At 45.7% G+C, this 21320-nt stretch overlaps 3 non-coding genes and 1 pseudogene across 3 annotated transcripts; 3 read left to right on the forward strand and 1 right to left on the reverse strand.

The window, feature by feature from the left end:
- Nucleotides 1-591: 591 nt before the first annotated feature.
- LOC133171032 (U1 spliceosomal RNA) lies at nt 592-755 on the forward strand. Its single transcript, XR_009718658.1, has one exon. It is a non-coding gene; the product is annotated as a U1 spliceosomal RNA (small nuclear RNA).
- A 922-nt stretch (nt 756-1677) lies between these two features.
- LOC133171036 (U5 spliceosomal RNA) lies at nt 1678-1790 on the forward strand. Its single transcript, XR_009718661.1, has one exon. It is a non-coding gene; the product is annotated as a U5 spliceosomal RNA (small nuclear RNA).
- An 8732-nt stretch (nt 1791-10522) lies between these two features.
- LOC133171033 (U2 spliceosomal RNA) lies at nt 10523-10713 on the forward strand. Its single transcript, XR_009718659.1, has one exon. It is a non-coding gene; the product is annotated as a U2 spliceosomal RNA (small nuclear RNA).
- Nucleotides 10714-18344: 7631 nt separating this feature from the next.
- Nucleotides 18345-18514, reverse strand: LOC133171034 (U2 spliceosomal RNA; annotated as a pseudogene).
- Between the last annotated feature and the right edge of the window lie 2806 nt (nt 18515-21320).

The following is a 21320-nucleotide window of genomic DNA, read 5'->3' on the forward strand; positions in this document are numbered from 1 at the left end:
TGTTTTAACTTAGTAGCTTCGCGATAACGCATCCGAGGCCGGCCGGCCGTTAACTATTGCGTTGTTGGATCGCGTCACCTTCCCGCTTCTTTCCCGGAAACAGGAAGTGCCATCGAAGTCTAACTTACCCCTGGTTTCTATCGCAACTTAATATCAACAAGACAGTGCTACAATTCAGTGGTAATGTTGGAGGTTTTCAATAAATACAAATTCATAGTTTTAGGGTTCTCAGGTTAGAAGAGGCAATGGGTGATGGGCATGTTTTTGCAAATATATCATTTCACTTCATTTATTTTTTGTTGCTGCCATCACCACTAGATGGCGACTCTAAGAAAAAGGAGGTGAACAAAGGCGTGGGGGTAGGGGCAATGAAGGGTCGAAAAAGAAGCAAAGCATGATGATAGTGTTTCTTAATCTAGGTTTTACTTAATTTATAATGCTTATGTTTTGTAGAAGGTACTATTTAAACAGTTCTACGAATCCTGTTTTACCCACTGAGTGTGTATGTGTGCCACACGTTTGTCGCAATTAAGCCCGTGACTGAAGATGGCGGGTGCTGTAAAGACGTCGGCCCAGCAACTTGTACTATTCATACTTACCTGGCAGGGGCGACACCATGATCAAGAAGGTGGTTTACCCAGAGTGTGGCTCAGCTATTGCACTGCGGTTGTGCTGACCCCTGTGAATTCCCCAAATGTGGGAATCTCGACTGCATAATTTCTGGTAGTTAGGGACTGCGTTCGCGCTCTCCTCTGCTCTTTCTGATTAAAACAAAAATTATGCGCAGTCGTACGCACATGGAGTTTAGGTCTGCAATGCTGTGACACACTTAACGCTTTAGAGCATGTTTTTAACTGTACTCTGGAACTGTGCATTTGCTTGCTAAATTGTATTAAACAAATTAGAAAATGCAAAATAATATGTGAATACCACGTTCCCGACTCGTTACATGATATGAACGTATCAAAACCTTTTTGTCGGTTGTAGGTCTGTCTTTTTGAAGAATGTAGCCCGATTGTTGTTCCTCATACATCACAAGAATGGATTTCTAGAAAACAACTTTTACTTCCTAAAGTAAAATGACAGATTTATAATGAAATGTCAAATATCGAACGCCACCATCGCAGTGGAGGTGAATTACACTCCAAACCATGCCAGCAACGTCAAAAGCCTCAATTATTTGCGACACAAGAGAGATATAGAGCATTCCTGAAATTTGAGAAATCATTTGAGAAATTACGATTGTATTTTGTTTCCCGATTTGTGTTGAATGAACTTATGAAATCACACGTTTTCAAATAAAACACAGAGATGGGATCATTTCCCATTCTGTCATACCAAAAGTACACGTACCAAGATATACAACTGTTTTTACCTTCAATACTCAAAATAGACGCTCAATCGATAAGTGACGCTGTTTGAAAGAAAGAGCGCTGTCAGTGCTCGTTCAGGTACCTACAATCCTGTGCGCCAACAATGTTTAAAGTAAAAAAGACATTACTGAACACAAAATACTCGTTCAAACCTTCTATTTAGGTTGAGTCCTTCTAAGTATAGTAAATCTATGAACGTCTATTGTTTGTATTAGAAGGAATGGTTGCTGCAATTTGAGTGTGAGACCGCCTGTGAATTTGGTGAGACCAGCAGGGGTGGCCCGTTTTGACTAAGATTTTCAGATCACTCTTTTCTCTTCAGATCGAATAAATCTTTCGCCTTTTACTAAAGATTTCCGTGGGGAGCAACAATAACAGTCTATCTCAATTTATTTTATGCTCTGTGAAAGAGGAGCATTCTTTCTCTGTGAAAATATCAATATTGCAACGGATAGCAATACTCCGTGCAATGTTCACATAATTCATACCGACATACGTATATGTGAACATGTTCACATGAACAGAGAAATTATGCCGAGTGCAGAAAATCACATTTAAGCCCTCGTTTATCAATGCAGTTTAATTTCTGGTGTTACCCATTTGAACGGGCACATGTCAGTCTATTGTAATTTGGCAAAAAATATTGTTTTTGAATAAAAAACAATAACCACCTCCCTCAATTGCACAAGCACTCCTGCTCCTCACTTCAAGGAACACTGACTTGAGCAGATCCGCCGCGCTGTGCTTTGTTGAAACGTGGTTTGACAGACGCACCCCCCACCACGCCGTGGAGTTAGCTGGGTTTCGGCTAATGCGTGCAGATCGCAGCACGGAGCTCACCGGAAAATCAAAGGGAGGTGGTCTCTGTTAGGGGGGTGCTCACACTAACTTATTTTGCAAGAACCACACTGGTTAGTTGTTTTAGTTCATTCGTCGCTGTGCATACAGCAATGTTCGAATGAGATCTGACTCAGGCCTCATCAGGTGCATATTTATTGAGAGAAACAGAGTGGGGTTGAAAGTGGGGGTGTAGGAAGACAGGATGGGGTGAAACCCCTGGCCTGCTGATTAAAGCATAGCAGGGGATCTTTTACGACGTTGTGTAAACAAAGCAACTTTGATTGCTTCCTCTGCTAGTCAATCAGTTGAAAAGATCTTAGCACTTTGTTCTACTACTTTTGTTAAGACAGGACAAGCTAGGTAAATTATTACAGGTTACATTCCAACATAATCATATGATGAAGATATTCTGTAAACCCTAACATATCCCTCCTGTTTTATCATATGATTATGTCAACCCCGATCAATCAAACATAAGTAAGAAAATACAATGACAGCAATAACTTCCAGTGAAGATGAGGTTTTTCCTCAATACTCCAGTCCAAATTTTGTGCGTAATTGAAAAACCTGCGGCCAGATTAAATGCAGGAAAAGAGTTACACGGTCCCTCTGCCTTAGGAAACCAGAATGTTATCAATAAGAAAAAGAAAAACACAGAAACAGTACATCATTGAGTCCATCACTTGCAAGGCATTTTCGATGGTCAAATCATCAAGTTTCTGTAAAATAATGTTGAGCTAAACAGCATCTACGCAATTCATGTCTCGCAGCACATCATCTCTGAGAAGTTTATGTACTTGTGCTACGGTAGAAGACACAAACCTTGTCACAGCAGACTTCAAACCTGGGATAACACAGCCCACACAATTAAAGATTTTTTTTTCCCCATGTATAATGCGCACCCCAGATTTTAGGAGAATAAATTAGTTAAATTTTGCGCACTATACATGGAAAAAAACGGTAGTTAATAACAGGACATCGGTCAGCAGTGCGAAGGAGATGGATTGAGGAGCACGAGGGGCGGGAGCGGAGGTTGTTGAAGTTGGCAGTACGGGAGGTGGGGGTGACGGGGGGGGGTTGGTAGTCCAAAAAGAGGAGATGGGTGAGCCATCGGGGAAGTGCCGGTCCAGATGTAGCGACGACGGTGAAGGATCCCAGCCTCGTGTGGAAGCAGCAGTGGACCAGGTGGTGATGCCGGTCGACCTCGACTGCACCCACTGGAACGGCAGGCCCCAACGCACCACGGCGGCACACAGCAGAGCCACGGTTGGCGAGCCCGCAGGGAGTGGAGCCCATCGCCCGTGAACGCCGGACGGAAGGCCAGAGAGCCAGGCCAGAGCTGCCTTCGAGTCCACAGCAGGCGGCCACAGGCTCAGAGTCGGAAAGCAGGAGGGTCCGGTGGTGGTTTTGGCCAGTTGGCTGTTGGCTAGATGGCTAACGTAGCTGGTAGTCCGAGGGAGAAGAAACAGATAGGTGAGAGCGGAGCTGCGGGAATGCGAAGTGGACGGAAGACAACACGAGAAAAATAAAAGAAGAGACGGGTGCACTGAAAACGGGAAAACGAAAAACAAGTAACGGACACGGTCCGGGACAGAAGCGGCAGTCAACAAATCTGACGCCAGCGTGCTCTAACCCGGAAGACAACAGACGGTGGCGGAGGAGGAACATGTGTGTTTCTATTTCTTTTCAGAATTTGCCTCACTGATTTTAACATCAACATTCTTTCATGGTCTGCCTGGGTGTCGTGGCTGAAGATCCTAGAGAAAAGACCTAAAACATGCAACTGCATATTGGCCATAATACAGCATTGAGGCCGCTGCAACCCCGGTTTCAATCTGTTAATAGCAGAATAAACTTGTTGCAGAGTTATGTTTTATTCACCCTGAACAGTCTTACGTTGGACCATGACAAATTTACATACACACAAGCTTACAGAAAATGACAACTTTCCGTGGGGCTATTGGCTCGTTCCTTGTTCTGAACGGGCAGCCAAAATGATTCCTAACACTTACTAATCAAGTCCTAACCAATTCCTGTGTGTGTTTGTGGGGTGGCAAAGGAACCGATCAGATGGCCTGAATCCATGCATGGTGGATGACGGCAGTGATCAACACAGTGATACTTGAGAAGTGAAATGAAGTTTATAGGATTTGCAGACAGTGTGCAATCATTATTTAAACAAAAGTAGGCAGGTTCATACATTTGGAAACCCCAACAGAAAAATTACATCAATATTTAGTAGATCCTCCTTTTGAAAAAATAACGTCTAAACCAGTGGTTCTTAACCTGGGTTCGGTCAAACTAGGGGTTCGGTGAGTCAGTCTCAGGGGTTCAGCAGAGCCTCCACTGCGGAGGTCCAAACACACGTGATTTATAAATTCGTGATAAGACATATCTGAACTGGTCTCGCAAAGGCAACAGCAGAAGTCACACCGATTTGCTGGTATGTCATTTGTCGTTGTGGTTTTGTTGTACCATGATTTTCTTAAAAAATAAATAATTAAATAAATAAAAAATAAAAAAATAAAAAAATTGTACCCATGTATAATGCGCACCCCAGATTTTAGGACAAAAAATTAGTTAAATTTCGCCCATTATACACGGGAAAAAACGGTATTTTATTAAGTAGGTACATTGAGCAACCTAGCTTCCTCTTGACTGAATTCACTTTAGTCCAAATGTCCTATTCTAAAATTTATATACGTAACTCGACCTCTACTTCTTAAGCCTGACGAGCCAAAATATCAGATGTCGCTCTTGTTTCCTACCGTTTTAGCCTATTTGTCCTATCCAAATCTGTTCAGTCTCTGATTATGATGCTTTTCTCTGTAGCTTTATGCATTATTTAATTATTATTATTATTACTGTTTTTTTCCGTGTATAGTGCGCAAAATGTAACTAATTTATTGTCCTAAAATCTGGGGTGCGTATTATACATGGGTACAAAAAAAAATGTAAATTTTTTTTTTTTTTTTAAAGAAAGTCATGGTACAACAAAACCAACAACAGGACTGACCGACAAAGTCGTGGAACAAAAAGACAGGGTGACATTACCAAAGACAGGAACAGAATGACAGTAACACATGCAATGATCCAACGGTGAGCGAGGGGCAGACAGGACTTAAATACAAAACACGTTACATCGATTGAGGTGACACAGGAAGAGAGGGGCGACGCGAACAGAAACTATGGCAACCTAGACACATAGCAAAACTGGGGACGAGACATGACAAATCTCCCCCGAAATAAAACTCACCTTTCTTCTTGTTTGTTGTCAATCGCGCATCGCATTCAGCCATCCTGCCCAACACACTTAGTAAAATTCATAATTGACGACACATCGTTTGATGCGATGGTGCAATCCTTGATGGTGTGTTATTGTCAAATATTGTTTGTTTTTTAATCTCCATCGCGGACCGGACGTCATACGGAGGCCGCCATTACAGATGCGCAGAACGGTTGCGCAAGACACGTCAGCTATATAAAGAGCGAGAGTTCAGTTCTCCACCTATTAGTTTCAATTCACAGTTTAATTAGCAGTTTCAATCAGCAAATAAAAAAATGCGTATTACAGGTAATATTTTATTTCACAACACTTTGCCTTGTTCCTTTCGTCTCTGCTGTTCACTTCAAACACGCTCCATACGACCGCAATGCTCTCGTATCAGACGCTCGCTCGATCACCTGCTAGTTTGCTGTCTGTCACAATGTACCCTACACAAATCCGAAACATTTGTTGCGGCTCCGAGTCACGACGAGGGGCAAGTTTTGGTTTCCAAGGGTGTTTTTATTCCTCTTCAACGTCTCTCCCATACAGAGCCGCCTCTTTCCCGTGCGCGCACGGAGCGCGGTGGTGCGTTTAGGGGCAGTCGGAGAAATCAACGCCAACAAAAAAAATGACATCCAGCCTAGTTAAGACCATACCAAAGACTATAAAAATGGGACCCATTGCCTCGCTGCGTGTGTGACGATCTTTGGGACTTAAAAAAAAATAAAAAAAATAAATTAAAAATTTTTTTTTTAAAAATTCATAAAAATTGGGTGCGTATTATACATGGGTACAAGCTTTTTTCCAGCATCAGCATGCCATTTTTAGGGTGCGTACTATACATGGGGGCGCACTATACACGGAAAAAAACGGTATTTTTTTTTAACAAATCTCCTCAGTTCTGTCAAACTCAGTGCACAATGAAGCTCCTGTCCACTTTGACCCAAGCCCCACCAGTTTTAGCCACGCCACAGCAAGGAGTGCGATTTGGCCGTCGGCCACTTCATGTCCATGTGTCTTCTGCTGCAAGTTGGTGTTCTTTTGTTGTTGCTTCAGAGGCAACCCATCCATCACTCTCGAATGAGTCCATTGTTCAAATGAGTCCATTTTCAACATTGTGAGTTCCTCCGCTTCTCACTGTCTTTTCTCGTCCCCGAGGATGTCGTCTTTCCTCCGGAGTGTACTTGCCCCCCTCCAAGCACAACAGTCTTTCTTTGTCTTCGCCAAAGGTCAAAGGTGCCTCAAAGCCAGGCACCGTTTTGTAGACGTCCACGGCTGCAGGCAGAGTCTCAGGATCGAGTTTCAGGGATCCTGGCACTGAGAGTGACAGACTGGGGCATCAAACTTGTAACCAAATGTAGCTGCTGCCATCAATTCGCTAGTAACGTTTGTTTACCAAACTTCAAATTCTCCTAGTAACAGCAATCTCGTCTTTATATTGTAAGTCCTGTAACTCATCCTATTTTCGAGCTACGTTTCGTCTATAGTTCCAATTTAACGGGACAGTACATTGTGTCTTCAGTAACAAAATTAACTCAGAGGTCTGCGTTCCACATCTAGCCCTGATCTACGTCTTGATCCCTCAAACCTTATTACCTGTGGCATGCTTGCTCAAAAGTTTTACTTAGAATATGGTGCTGTGAATTTCCAATCTCCCTGACCAAATTGGATCCCTCCTATTAGCCTGCAATTGTTCAAATCAAAAATGTTATTTTCTTTTAATTGTCTTTCTTTTGAACCTCTAAATCTCTCATTTTGCAAACCTATCTACACCAGGAAGGGTCTTAAAGAAAGGACCAACAGATCACTCCCAATATCTCCTCATTATTTATGAGTTAGCCTCCCTTTCCTCACTCGGGTGCATATCTTGTCAGTTGTTAATGGAAACCAGATGTCTCGTGCCAATGAGATCATGGACCAAGGCCCAAACAATCCCGCACGAACCTGACCCGAAACATGACCCGGTCACACTTAGGCTTACTAGTGAGATATACATTGCATAACACCAGAATAGAGATTTACCACACTATGACACCAAATGTATTAGAAAATCCATATGTCGTAAAGTGTTGTATTATCTTCCACTATCTCTTATACTCACTCCCTCCTTCTGAGGCTTGGCAGCGCCCATGCCACACCTTGACAAGCTGTTTGGGAGAATGTGTTCTTTACTACATATGATTCCATCATTTAATTTGACTTTCTTTCCAAAACGCTTCTCAATTTCCCAGTTCACACATCTTCTGCACGTGTTACTGGTTCTCCTGTTTTTTCTCTAGTTAATCATTAATCCAAAAGCTACGTTTTTCATTTTAGCATTTAACTTACTCAAAATCACTCTTTCAGCAAAGTCGCTCTACTAAGTTTCCATAGTAGTCGCCAACAACTTCAACCATTCAACCTGTATTTTCTTTTCATTCAGGGAATCATTCATCAATGCTCATTTACATCTCATAGACAGTTTCCAAAAAGGAGTCTTTCCATCACATTGGTCCCAATTTATCCAAGCTCACCACACAACATTCATATACAACTCAACTCAAGGTTCCTGGTAGAACAATCCACCAATCCAAAAAAAACTCAACTCATAAAAACTACTGGCAAATTAATCTGAATTTTTCTTTGTTTTTAAATTTAACGAACTCAATTTCTCAGATTTAGCGCGCATATAGCAGTTTGTATAATTTTATGACACCATCAATCAATTATTCCTATCAAATGTAGCATTGCAATGTCTTAAATTCACAATTTTGCTTCTTCCAATTCCTGAAAGCATGTTCTGTCGTTTTTTTTCAAATTTCTCATAAGGGCACGACACTTAACATGCACTAGTGTGGATCAATTTCTGCTCGCAAACACATTTCTCTCTTTTCCTCTCATTTTTATCGTTTCAAATCGTTTCTGTTCTGCGGTGCAAATTGAATAGACCACAGTCTAGCAAATTTCTTCACACTAAAAGTTTAGCCAATCTTCATCGGCCGGCCGGGGAGGTGGTTAGGTGGCACCCATGCTGACAGCGGCTATCTGGATTCTCGTGGGCCAATTCAGGATGGGGGAACTGCAGCTCAACCTCCTCGAAGACACTGCCAGGACAATTGAAGGCTCCTTCGGCAGCCCTCTGGTCTGACATGGACATCCACTTTTTAGTTCATTGATTTTCATGTTGTATCATTTGTGCCCTCTCTGCATCCATTTCAACCTGGTGATCCTGAAAGGGGGATCCTTCCATCTGTGGTCCCTTCTCAAGGTTTCTCATTTTCCCCCGGTAGGGGTTTTTAAGTTTTTCCTTGCCCTTTTGGGAGCATAAGATCAGGGGATGCTTTGAGAATAATTGTCAATTTCTGTCTATGTGAAGCCCTTTGAGACTGCTTGTGATTTAGGGCTATACAAATAAACTTGACTTGACTTGACTTCATCATTTTAACACACATGCACAACTCTCGTGCGCGAAAGGTAGATCCCAGCACCAATGATTCATCACAGGCTGGCCAATTCCTGTGGTCGATCATGAGCTGGTCCCTCCCACGCACACGAGGACAGTACATTCTAATTTTTTATTTATCTTCTAGAAGCAAGTTGCATTTATTTACCGCTTGATTTGCAAATTTTAACTTTAGTGTACACACACAATTTGATCTCTGGTCATTTGTCATTGGGCATACAAACAGCATTGTCATACTTCTTGTATAGACAGGAGCTCTAATAATCCAAAGAATGTTCCAATAATCTGACAATGACATGTTTTGCTGTCATATAGGCATCTATTCTTTCTTTCTCTGTATTAGCATGAGGGGTCAAAGGAGAGGAAGCTTGTCATGCTGTAAATGTGACTTTTCCTCTGTCTCTTCCTCTGCCCCTTGACTGGCACCGCTTTTTTTTCCTTTTTTTCCAAAACACTCTCTTGACCAGTGTCCACGTTTCCCACAGTTCCAACAGTTGTCAGAATCTGATGGGGGTTTTGAATTATATGGTGGCCTTCGGCCTTGTTGGTCTCTAACTCTTCCTCTCCCCTTTGGGAACTTTGGAAGAAGATCGTTGTATCTTCATTTAGATCATTATCATCATCTAGATCAGTGGTTCCCAAAGTGGGCTGTACCGCCCCCCTGTTGGCGGTGGAAAGATCTGGGGGGGCGGTGAGGAAGAAAGGGGCGGTAGGGGGGCGGCAGTCCGAAGTCGAAGTCAGAAGTTTGAACGTTAGTTTGACGATTTGTACACAACACGTGCAGCAGGACGAGTCAGTGGACGACGCATCAGGGTCCGGTTACCACACGCCGCTCAAAAGGTCATATCAAGATTTTTGGTTACAAAAAAAAATCTCTGACTGCTATCAAGTGCTGTGGTGCTGTGGAACAAGGTCAAGATGTACTTTATTGCCTTCCCAACATCATATTTAGTAGAACAGGGCTTCAGTGCAGTCGCCTTGCTTCTTTCCAAGCAAAGAAACCGACTGAAAATTACTGACCGCGTGGATCTACGACTTCTTCTTAGTGAGTTCCAGCCTGATGTTGAGAAGCTTATGTCCCTGCACCAAGCACATCCATCCCATTAATATTAAGTGTGAGACAGTGAAGGTTACTGGTGGAATGTTTATTTACCATTCTATGTTGCTGAAACAGTTATAACTGCTAAAAAATAAATTGGTTTACTAAATTGGGTTTTATTTGTGAAATACACAGTTGTGTTTAACCTTTCTCTTTTCTCTTGTCTTCCGGCCTGACAAACATAGTCGCAGCACTTTTCAACTTTCTGTCTTTTGGATTTATTCTCTTCTCTCTTGTGAAGCTTTCAACCACAGTCTAGCACAATTCAACTCTCTCTCTTGTCTTTTTCCATTTCAGCATGTATTACATACAATCAAGAAATCTACTCGCCATGAACTCATCTCCTTCAAGAGCTAGAGATTTATCGTTCCTTTTTCGCATCTTAATTTCAGTTTTTCCAGTGGGTTTTTTTTTTCAATCTCTTTTTTTTTCTTTGAGGATTCTCAATGCAGGTTTAAATTGACCTTACAACAAATTACTAGCCTGACACATTTCAGGTTATCGCTTCTCTGCCTTTTGGCTAAGATCAAGTGTAGTATCTGTTCTTATCAGTGTAATATCTGATACGTCCCCCATCTGGGGACCACATATTAAATTGCTTTTTGGAATAGGGAGTTGGAAAAGGGGCTTGCCCTGTTCACTCCACGGATCGACCTGATATAGCAGTATCTCCAGGCACGGTGCACCCCCTCTCCTGGTCAAATCAACAGTTCAATATGTAAGAAAACCATTTCAATCCTTTCGTTTCATTCTTACAGGGTTAAGCAGTCAATTAAGACTTGATGGGGTCTGATCTAGGACGTTTCGGCTTGAGAGGCAGCAAGAATTTACGTAACCGTTCTAAAATATAATTGTGTTTCTTTGCTTGATATTTTCCTATCATTGTTTCAATAATAGTTATTACAATTCTTATTCTCAAATTTTCAAGAAAATGTCGTTTTCAAAACTCCATACAAATTCATAGTTTTAGGGTTCTCAGGTTAAAAGAGGCAATGCGTGATGGGCATGTTTTTGCAGATGTATTATCAGTACCTCAGTACCTACCTCTGCAACTGGCTACTAGACTTCCTCTGTCAGAGGCCACAGGTAGTACGTGTTGGCGACAAAATCTCCGCCAGCATCACGCTGAGCACGGGGGCCCCCCAAGACTGTGTGCTCAGTCCGCTGCTCTTCACCCTCCTGACGCATGACTGCACTGCCACCTACAGCGACAACCGTATAGTGAAGTTTGCTGACAACACGACTCTGGTGGGTCTCATCACCAAGGGAGACGAGACTCAATACAGGCTGGAGGTTGACCTTCTGACCACGTGGTGCAGGGACAACAACCTCCTGCTGAACGTCGACAAGACCAAGGAGATTGTTGTGGACTTCCGAAAGGGTCACACCCAACACCTGCCGCTGACCATCGACGGTGCTGTGGTGGAGAGAGTGAGCAGCGACAAGTTCCTGGGGGTGCACATCAGTGAGGATCTCTCCTGGTCCACCAACACCGCATCACTGGCAAAGAAAGCCCAGCGCCGCCTGTACTTCCTGCGGAAACTCAGGCGAGCGAGCGCCCCTCCGGCCGTCATGACTACATTTTACCGCGGCACCATTGAGAGCGTCCTCTCCAGCTGTATTGCTGTTTGGGGTGGCGGCTGCACTGACTACAACTTGAAGGCCCTGCAGCGCATAGTGAACACGGCTGGTAAGATTATTGGTGCTTCGCTCCCCTCCTTGAAGGACATTTACACCTCCCATCTCACCCACAAGGCGACCACGATTGTGAGTGATGTGAGTCACCCCGCTCACTCTTTGTTCGAGCTTCTGCCCTCTGGGAAGAGGTACAGAAGCCTGCGCTCCCGCACCACCAGACTCTCAAACAGCTTCATACTCCAGGCTGTCAGGATCCTGAACTCGCTTCCCCGTTCTGCGTAGCGTCCTGTACTTTTACTGTCTGTATGCACACTGGCTTTTATTCGTTGTGTTATCTATTTATTTATTATTTATTGTTACTCTTATTATTTATTGTTTGTGCCGCCTTGTTTTATATATTGCGTCGTTTACTTGTATGTCTATCGTGTAATATGTCTTGTCACCGTGGGATAGGGAAAACGTAATTTCGATCTCTTTGTGTTTCTCGGCATGTGAAGATGTTGACAATAAAGCAGACTTTGACTTTGACTTTGACTTTGATTTCACTTTATTTGGGGGGTTTCTGCCATCACCACTAGATGGTGACTCTCAGAAAAAGGAGGTGAACAAAGGCACGGGTGTAGGGGCAATTAAGGGTAGAAAAAGAAGCAAAGAATGATGGTAGTGTTTTTTAATCTATTTTTTACTTTCCGTTTTTTTCCATGTATAGTGCGCAAAATTTAACTAATTTATTGTCCTAAAATCTGGGGTGCGCATTATAAATTTTTGTTTTGACACGTCAGCTATATAAAGAGCGAGAGTTCAGTTCTCTACCTAAATGCGTATTACAGGTAATATTTTATTTCACACCACTTTGCCTTGTTCCTTTCTTCTCTGCTGTTCACTTCAAACACGCTCCATACAAACACAATGCTCTCGTATCAGACGCTTGCTCGATCACCTGCTCGTTTGCTGTCACAATGTACCCTACACAAATCCGAAACATCCATTGTAGCCTGGTCATCCTGGAAGAGGGACCTTCCCATCTGTGGTCTCTTCTCAAGGTTTCTCATTTCCCCTAGCTGGAGTTTTGAGTTTTTCCTTGCCCTTTTGGGAGTTTAAGATCAGGGGATGTTTGAGAATATTTGCCATTTTTCACATGTCCTGAGTGTTGTTAGTCACCTAAATGATGAACAGAGGGTGTGATTTACCGGTCAAATTCCTTGTTTGGCACGCTCAAACATGGCGAATAAAAAACTCTTGAATCTATCTTGAATCTTTAACTTAGTATATTCAAACGTCAAATATCGAACGCCACCATCGCAGTGGAGGTGAATTACACTCCAAACCATGCCAGCAACTTCAAAAGCCTCAATTATTTGTGGTACAAGAGAGATATAGAGCATTTCGGAAGTTTGAGAAATCATTTGAGAAATTATGATCGTATTTTGTTTCCCGATTTGTGTTGATTAAAGTTATGAAATTACACATTTTTAAATAAAACACAGAGATGGGATAATTTCCCGTTCTCTCATACCAAAAGTACACGTACCAAGACACGCAACTGTTTTTACCTCCAATACTCAAAATAGACGCCCAATCGATAGGTGACGCTGTTTGAAAGAACAAGCGCCGTCAGTGTTCGATCAGGTACCTACAATCCTGTGCGCCAACAATGTTTAAAGTAAAATCCATTAATGAACACAAAATACTCGTTTAAACCTTCTATTTAGGTTGAGTCTATGTAAGTATAGTACATTTATCAACGTCTATTGTTTGTATTAGTCAAAGTCAAAGTCAGCTTTATTGTCAATCTCTTCACACACAAAGAAACCAAAATTACGTTTTCTCTATCCCACGGTGACGAGACATATTACACGATAGACATACAAGTAAGCGACACAATATTAAAACAAGAAGGCACAAACAATAAATAATGAGAGTGATGAATAAATAATAAATAAACAGATAACACAATAAATAAGAGGAGCAACACAGGCAAGGTCATGCCTGTTGCCCATCAATCTTCCCCCACCCCCCTTTTCTTGTCTTCCGGGTTAGAGCAACGCTGGCGTCTGGACTGTTGACTGCCGCTTCTACCCCGAACCGTGTCCGCTATTTGTTTGTCCCCCGTCTGTTTTGTGTTTCCCGTTTTAAGTGTGCCCGTTTTTTTCTTTTATTTTTTCGCCTTTTCTCCTGCCCACCGCGTATCTCTGGAGCTCTGCTCGCACCTCTCCGATCCCGCTCCCTCTGACTACGAGCTACGCTAGCCAGCTAGCCAACCCACCACCGGACCCTCCTACCTCCCGGCTCTGAGCCTGTAGCTGCTTGCTCTTGGCTCGGCAAACGGCTCCAACCCAACTTGCTGGCCACTTGGCCGGCGTCCTCGGGGGGAGCACCCGCTCGGTGCGAGCTCGCCGGTCGTGGCTCGGCTGTGTGCCGCCATGACGCACCGGGGCGTGCCGTTTGCACGGGTACAGTCGGGATTGACCAACACCACCACCCACTCCATTAACATCACGACTCGGTCCACTGCTGCTTCCACGGATTTCACTGCCTACCAACTTCTAGTTAACCAGCTACTAGCCATTTCTACCATTTTATCTGGATTATTCCCTTCTGCTGTCACGTCTCATCTCCTGCATGAACTATCACTTCTGCTACTCCGGGCTTCCATTCCACTAACTTCTCGTCCATTTGTCTACACTGCTGCTGATCTTCATCATTTCAACAATAATCACCGTCTCCCTGCTGCTGCTGCTTCAGCTGCCAGCAAGGCTGGGATCCTCCGCCGTCGCCGCTACATCCACCCTAGCTCCGGACTATCTTTTAAACGACATTTCCCTGATGAATCACCCATCCCCTCTTTCTGGACTAACTCTCGCCCCCCCGTCACCCCCACCTTCCGTACTGTGAACTTCAACAATCTCCGTTCCCCCACCCCCGCGCCTTCATCCATCACCCTTGCACTGCTGAACTGTCGCTCCCTCTCCAACAAATCACTAGTTATTTTCGAACTAATATTGGACAATAATTTGGATCTGCTCCTTCTCTGTGAAACATGGCAACAGCCCCTGGACTATTTTTCTCTCAACCAAGCCACTCCGTCTAACTACAGCTACATCGCCAAACCCCGCCTCTCTGGGCGAGGAGGTGGTATTGCTGTCTTCCATAAGCGGTCCCTATCAATCACTGAATTGGACCTCAACGTCCCATCTATTTCATCCTTTGAATATATCGCTTTTTCCCTCCCCAACTCTACTACTGCTGTTCTTATCTACCGCCCCCCCCAAGTCACATCCGTCTTTTCTCTCTAAACTCTCTGAACTTCTCACCATCGTATCCTCAGTCTCCTATTGCCTCCTACTAATCGGTGACTTCAATATCCACATCGACCAGCCAACTGCTCCACTGACGTCTGACTTCATCTCCGTTCTGGACTGCTTTCATCTCACCCAGCACATCAACTTCCCCACCCACACCAAAGGCCACACCCTGGATATAGTATGCTCCTCCTTTCCACTCACATCAAACCCCCGTCCTCTCACCTTTCCACTGTCAGATCATCTCTGCATCCTCTTCTCCGCCCCTCTACCCTCGCCTCATAAATTCACAAAGCGCACCATCTCCTACCGCAACATCAAGACTGTAAACCCAATCACGCTTTGCCAGCTCTTATCCTCTGCTCTTCCCTCCGACCCCACTTCTTCCACCCCTGATGACCTTGCCACCACGCTCAACAACATCCTTTCTGACTCCCTTGATTCCCTAGCCCCTGGAAAACTTCCTCCGTTACATTCACTAACTTTGCCCCTTGGTACACACCGGAACTCCGCACCATGAAACAAACTGGCCGTCAACTCGAACGCCTCTACAAAAGAACCCGCCTCACCGTCCATGCCGAAACCTTTAAACAACACATCTCCTCCTATTGTGATGCTCTTCTTGCTGCCAAATCTGCTTACTTCTCATCTCTCATTAATAACACCAACCGAAACCCCCGCATACTGTTCTCCACCATCAACAAATTGCTCCAGCCACCGGTCACTAAGCCACCCTCCTCACCCGCCCTCTGTAACTCCTTCCTTGTCAACTTTAACAACAAAATCGCCCAAATCAACAGTTCTCTGACCGACACCATCAATAACTCCTCCTCCCCTGCCCTCCTGCCCCCCCTTCCTGACCGCCCGCCCTTTCCCTCTCTCACTGCCTTCTCCCTTGTTGACTCCTCCACTATCCTAGACATCATTACCTCATCCAAGACAACCACCTGCTCTCTTGACCCTCTTCCAACGACCTTATCTAAGGCCTGCCTCCCTGTCCTCCTCCCCTACCTCACCACCCTTTTTAATCAGTCTTTATCCCTTGGCCACTTTCTTACTGTCTATAAACTTGCAGCCATCACCCCCATCCTCAAAAAGCCCACCTTGGACCCACTCAACCTCTCCAACTACCGTCCCATCTCCAACCTTTCATTCCTTTCCAAAACCCTTGAACGCATTGTCTCCGCCCAACTCCACACTCCAGTCCGGATTCCGCCCACTTCACAGCACTGAAACAGCTCTAGTTAAAGTCACCAACGATCTCCTCATTTCTGCAGACTCTGGTGCCCTCAACATCCTACTACTACTTGACCTTAGCGCAGCCTTTGACACTGTGAACCATTCCATTCTCCTCCAAAGGCTGCGCCAACTAGGTGTTGAGGGCACTGCACTCGACTGGCTCACCTCCTACCTCACCAACAGAAACCAGTTCATCTCTCTCTCCGGTCACACATCCATCCTCTCCCCAGTTACACAAGGGGTCCCCCAAGGCTAAGTTCTTGGCCCCATCCTATTCATCTGTTACCTCTTTCCCCTTGGTACTGTCATCCGCAAACTCAATCTGGACTCCCACTGCTACGCTGATGACACCCAGATCTATATACGTACGACACCAACCCGTAACCCTTCCCTCACCCATTTTGAAACCTGCATCTCTACAATAAAAGCATGGCTGACCCACAACTTTCTCAAACTCAACAGTGACAAAACAGAGCTCCTCCTCATAGGCACTAAATCCTCCCTTAATAAAACTGGATCCATCACACTCACCATTGACTCCTCAAACATCACTCCTTCCCCTCTGGCACGCAATCTTGGCGTTATTTTTGACCCCACACTGTCCTTTCAACCTCATGTTAGCTCAGTTGTCAAGACCTCCTACTTCCACCTCCGACGCATCGCTAAAATCCGGCACTGCCCTGCGGCTGAATCTCTCATCCAAGCCTTCATCTCATCCCGGCTTGACTACTGCAACTCCCTTCTCACTGGAATCACTGCTCACTCACTCCATAGACTTCAACTAGTCCAAAACTCTGCTGCCCGCCTCCTTACCCACACCCGGTCCCGTGAACACATCACTCCTGTTCTCCACTCTCTTCACTGGCTCCCCATGAAGGAGCGTATCATCTTCAAGATACTCCTCCTCACCTTCAAAGCCCTTCACCACCTGGCTCCCACTTACCTTACCGACCTCCTTGTCCCCTACTGCCCCAACCGTCCCCTCCGATCCTCCAATACTTCACGTCTGACAGTCCCAAAATCCAAACTCAAATCCTTCGGTGACAGAGCCTTCTCCTGCACATCACCCCGACTCTGGAACTCTCTCCCCCAGTCTGTCTGTGACTCACCCACACTCCCCATATTTAAGTCTCGTCTAAAAACTTACCTCTTCTCCCAAGCTTATGACCTCCCCTACCCATAACTGGTTTCCTCTTCTTAAGTTTATCCGATTGTCTCCTCCCCGTCACCCCCCCCCCCCCCCCCCCGTCACCCCATGTATGTCTTTCCCTTGTTCCCTGTAAGCGTCTTTGGGTTCTTGAAAAGCGCTATACAAATTTAATGAATTATTATTATTATTATTATCCGGGATCTCGTTCTATCGGTCACGACCCATAGGTGAGGGTAGGAGCGTAAATCGACCGGTAAATTGAGAGCTTTGCCTTTTGGCTCAGCTCTCTCTTCACCACGACGGACCGGTACAGAGTCCGCATTACTGCCAACGCTGCACCGATCCGCCTGTCGATCTCACGCTCCATCCTGCCCTCACTTGTGAACAAGACCCCAAGATACTTGAACCCCTCCACTTGGGGCAGGATCTCATCCCCGGTCCGGAGGGGGCATCCCATCCTTTTCCGACCGAGGACCATGGCCTCGGATTTGGAGGTGCTGAACCTCATCCCGAGCGCTTCACACTTGGCTGCAAACCGCCCCAGTGAGAGCTGGAGATCATGGCTTAAAGAAGCCAACAGCACCACGTTGTCTGCAAAAAGCAGAGACGCAATGCTGAGGTCCCCAAACCGGACGCCCTCAACGCCTCGGCCGCGCTTAGAAATTCTCTCCATAAAAGTTATGAACAGCATCAGTGACAAAGGGCAGCCTTGGCGGAGTCCAACCCTCGCTGGGAACGAATCTGACTTACTGCCGGAAATGCGGACCAAACTCTGGCATCGGTGATACAGGGACAAAACCGCCCTTATCAGTTGGCTCAGCACCCCGTACTCCCGAAGAACCCTCCACAGAACTTCCCGAGGGACACGTTCGAACCCTAACCCAACATCTTACATTTAGATCAGACCCTATCAAGTCATAATTAATCCTGCAAGAACGCAGCAAACTGATTGAAATGGTTTTCTAACATGTGAACTATTGATTTGGCCAGTAGAGGGGGTGCACCGTTCCTGGAGGTACTGCAATACCAGGTCGATGCGTGGAGTGGACAGGGAAAGTCCCTATTCCATCACCCTATTCCAAAAATCTATTTAATATGTGATCCCCGGATAGGGGACGGATCAGATATTAAACCGATAGGAACAAGAACAGGAGGGGAGGGGGGGTTCTGTCTGTGCCTCCTTACCAGCAAGTTTCTGGAAGTCCAGATGGTGTCTTTGATGGCAGCAAGGGTGACCCACTGCTTTGTAAAGTCTTCTTGCTTGATTTTCAACGGGCTCACCCCATAGAGTACAAGGTCTGCATTCAGCGCTTCCCTTGCCTGGAATTGCAGGTCGCCCACAGGTCTACGGCAGCCCTGCACTACCAGAGCAGGTGCCACACCGACTCCTGAGCGCCACAGCCAGGTTGGGGGCACGTTGAGAGCGCTGACATGCCCCGGGAGTGCATAACAAACCTGACTGGGATGACATCATGGCCACCATCCATAACAGGTCCCGAAGTAGATGTGAGCAGTTCCGGGGAGACAGAGTTGTGATACCAGATGCTCTCAGGGTGGACATGGCACACAGAATTCACTCCTCACACCTGGGTGTGGAGGGATGTTTGAGGAGAGAGTGTCTGTATTGGCTGGGGATGAACGAGGAGATCAAGACCGTCATCTCCAAATGCGACATCTGCAGGTCGGTGGACACAAAATAACAGAAAGAGACACTACATCCACATGACATGGCCAGCAGACCCTGGGCCAAGGTAGGAGCAGATCTGTTCTCTTTCCACAACAAAGACTATCTAATAACAGTGGATTATTATTTAAATTTCTGGGAGGTAGATTACTTACCTGACACCAAGAGCAATACTATTATTAGAAAACTGAAGGCTCACTTTGCGAGACAGGGAATACCTGACACTGTTGTTTCAAATAACGGACCTTCAGCCAGAAGTGGGGCTTTGAACATAGGACATTGTCGCCGGGTTACCCACAGAGCAATGGGAAGGCAGAATCAGCAGTAAAGACCGCCAAGCAACTGATGCTGAAGGCTGCAGCAGCTAGACAGGATCCTTATTTAGCCATGCTGGATCATCGAAACACACCAAGCCAGGGTCTCAATACAAGCCCAGCACAGACACTGCTGAGCAGGAGGACCAGGACTCTGCTTCTCAAAGGACACGCTGCTGGAACCTGAGGTAACACATAACGACCAGGGACTGAAAAACAACAGAGAGAGACAAGAAAAATACTACAACCGCATGGCGAAGGACATGGACACTCTTACAAATGGTGACAGTGTAAGAGTACAGCCCTGTGACACACACAGGGACTGGAGACCGGGGAAGGTGGTTCAGCAAGTGAGCCACAGATCGTATGAGGTAGATTTGGACTCAGGCGGGGTCCTGAAAAGGAATCGTCGCCACCTCAGACGCAGTCGCACAGGATGTTCTCCAACACAAGAGGCACCCACACAATTACCCACAGAGGGGGCCCCAGCAAGGGAACAAGGGTCACACACCAGATCGGGTCGGCAAGCTATCAGACCCCACTACCTGAAAGACTATACAGTATGAGAAAAAAAAGAAAAAAAGTGTTTTATACGTTGGAAATGTGGTTACACTCCTGAAATATAATGTGTTTTGAACTGTGAGCCTAGTATTGCTTGTGTTTCTATAGATGTGTTCTTTTAGGCTTGTTGTTCCACTTAATGCCCTACGTTCAAAGGGGAAACCTTAACTTGAAAAAGGAAAAAGAAAGATGTAACAATAGGATTGTTTATTTGTGAGCATTGTGTTCCATGGGGACCACTTTAAGTGAGACACGGTCCTTTGGAAAAGTGTGACCGGACGGTTACCTGTAGCGTGTTGACAGAGCAATAAAGAAAGATGTTTAAGTAAGCAAGAACAACTGCTTTAAACTTCCATTATGTACAGTCGGGAACAGAACACAATGTAACAGGTACATCACAGCCTCTGTTCAACATTTAGGTGACTAACAACACTCGGGACATGTGAAAAATGACAAATATTTTCCCAGGAGGGCAAGGAAAAACTCAAAACTCCAACTAGGGGAAATGACAAACCTTGAGAAGAGACCACAGATGAGAGGGTCACTCTTCCAGGATGACCAGGCTGCAATGGATGCATGGAGGACATATAGTGCAAATAGTGTAGTTTAACGAAAAACTAAAGAAAAAATGCCAAGTTTTCTCTGTTGCAGATCTTTTCGTCTGTTTATCACTAAAACAATGTTAAACTGACACAGGGTAACAAGAGGAACCAGGTGACAGACATTACGATAACGAAAGGGGTGTGGCCGAGGGAAGTGCAGGCAGCACGTGCTCTGGCACGGGCGTGACAGTACCCCCCCTACAAGGGACGGCTCCCGACGTCCCCCAAAGAAAACAAACCCCCACGTGGCAAGCGGGGGGGCTGCGCACCAGTCCAAACGACCCCACTGGTCTGTGGCAAAGTCCGAACCAGCAGCAGCAAAGTCTTACCCACACATAGCGGCAACTCGGGGAAACAGAACCGCATTCGGCGACAACTCGGGGAAACAGAACCGCATTCGGCGGCAACTCGGGGAAACAGAACCGCATTCGGCGGCCTTCGGGGAGTCCATGCCGCAATCGGCGGCATTCGGGGAGGTGAAGTTGTGCGCAGCGGCCGGAGTCGAGAATGTTGCCTTCCTAGACGTGGGGTCAGGTGATGATCGCAGGTTCGGGCGCTGCTGGCACAAGGATCAACGGCGGCCGTGGGTCCAGCGTTGCGGGGTTGGGAACCGATGGCGGCCACGAGTCCGATGGCGTCTCAGATGAGGCGTGGCTTGGTTGCGGCTTGGCTCGGCTTTGGTTGCGGCTTGGCTCGGCTTTGGTTGCGGCTTGGCTCGGCTTTGGATGCGGCTTGGCTCGGCTTTGGTTGCGGCTCGGCTCGGCTTTGGTTGCGGCTCGGCTTTGGCTTCGCTCGGCTTTGGCTTCGC

The sequence above is a fragment of the Syngnathus typhle genome, linkage group LG17 (genome assembly GCF_033458585.1).
Source record: "Syngnathus typhle isolate RoL2023-S1 ecotype Sweden linkage group LG17, RoL_Styp_1.0, whole genome shotgun sequence".
Taxonomy (NCBI): Eukaryota; Metazoa; Chordata; class Actinopteri; order Syngnathiformes; family Syngnathidae; genus Syngnathus; species Syngnathus typhle.